This window comes from Anarrhichthys ocellatus, unplaced genomic scaffold, assembly GCF_004355925.1.
Source record: "Anarrhichthys ocellatus isolate YVR2014 unplaced genomic scaffold, GSC_Weel_1.0 scaffold20, whole genome shotgun sequence".
In the NCBI taxonomy this organism is placed as follows: domain Eukaryota; kingdom Metazoa; phylum Chordata; class Actinopteri; order Perciformes; family Anarhichadidae; genus Anarrhichthys; species Anarrhichthys ocellatus.
Genome location: NW_022280050.1, coordinates 4,110,674 through 4,111,788, shown reverse-complemented (window position 1 = coordinate 4,111,788; position 1,115 = coordinate 4,110,674). Strand labels below are relative to the sequence as shown.

General features: G+C 41.2%; 1 protein-coding gene across 1 annotated transcript in view; it reads left to right on the top strand.

Moving 5' to 3' along the window:
* The first annotated feature begins 512 nt into the window (after positions 1–512).
* LOC116389761 (immunoglobulin superfamily member 10-like) overlaps positions 513–1,115 on the top strand; it is a 16,585-nt gene continuing 15,982 nt past the window's right edge. The window contains exon 1 of the mRNA XM_031858706.1: positions 513–886. The gene's annotated coding sequence lies outside the window, so the exon portion shown is untranslated. The remainder of the gene's footprint in view (positions 887–1,115) is intronic.

Genomic DNA, 1,115 nt, shown 5'->3' with positions numbered 1-1,115 from the left:
TTTTTTATCGTGACAGTGCAAAAAAGATGCTGAAACAGCTTTTGGACATTTATAAAGGGACATCAACTTCAGGGAAAATACATAATGGAACAGTTAAATGAATTATACATTATACAAACATATAATATAATCAGGAAGTTGCATTTGGTATTTTACTGGACATCTGGGAAGATGGGAGTCTGGTGGAAGAAACTCAGCCTCAGTTTTGAGGAGGTGAATCTAGCTAGAAGCCATAATCATTTAACTAATTAATTCTGAAAACAGATGGAGTGAGCAGAGAAGTTATAAAATTGGTTGTTCGGCAATTGAAGGCGGGTGACGTAAAATGAGCTGCAGCTCGTCAGGACGATATCCACTTCTTTGGCGTATACATGCAGCGTAAAAAGGTTTGAGAAGCGCAGTTACCCCTGTGTTTCCAGAAAGCCCCTCCTCGGACAAACCCATCTGCCTGAGCGTCACTCAAAGTTCACTTCAGTCCAGTCCCCTTTCCTAAACTCAAATACACACTCACACACATCCGCTGTCATCCACACAAACGCGCGCACACACAGCGCCAGACGCGTTTGCATTTAGCCAGCCTGCCACTTCCAGCGCTACTTTTCTTTTCATGAGACGCACAAGAAGACCCGCTGGGCGTTACTTTAAAGGTTTTCTTGTTGTGCGGAGTTGACAAAAGTGTGACTTCACTTTTTCCTCGCTCTCTCCTCAGTGACATCTTATGTGACAACTTGTTTTTGGGGACTTTCTCAGTTCAACAATCTCGGAGTTTATTGGTGAATGAACTGATTCATTGCATATCAAATTTCCGAAGCGGGCAGTTGGATTAAAACCAGTATTTGATGGACAAAATGAATACTTCTGGGAAGTAACTCCAAAGGATTTAAAGGTATGCTTTTATCAACCATGGCTATGCATTACAGTAATCTATTAATCTCGAAAGCTTTATGCTAGAGTGCCCAATGTACTTCAATTTCGGTTTCAAATTTAAAAACCCTCTCAAAGCTATTACAGTTGCTTTGATGCATTTAAATGGTATAAGTGCATTTGTTTGCTGGTGTGAGATTAGATGAGAGAGAGAGAGAGAGAGAGAGAGAGAGAGAGAGAGAGAGAGAGAG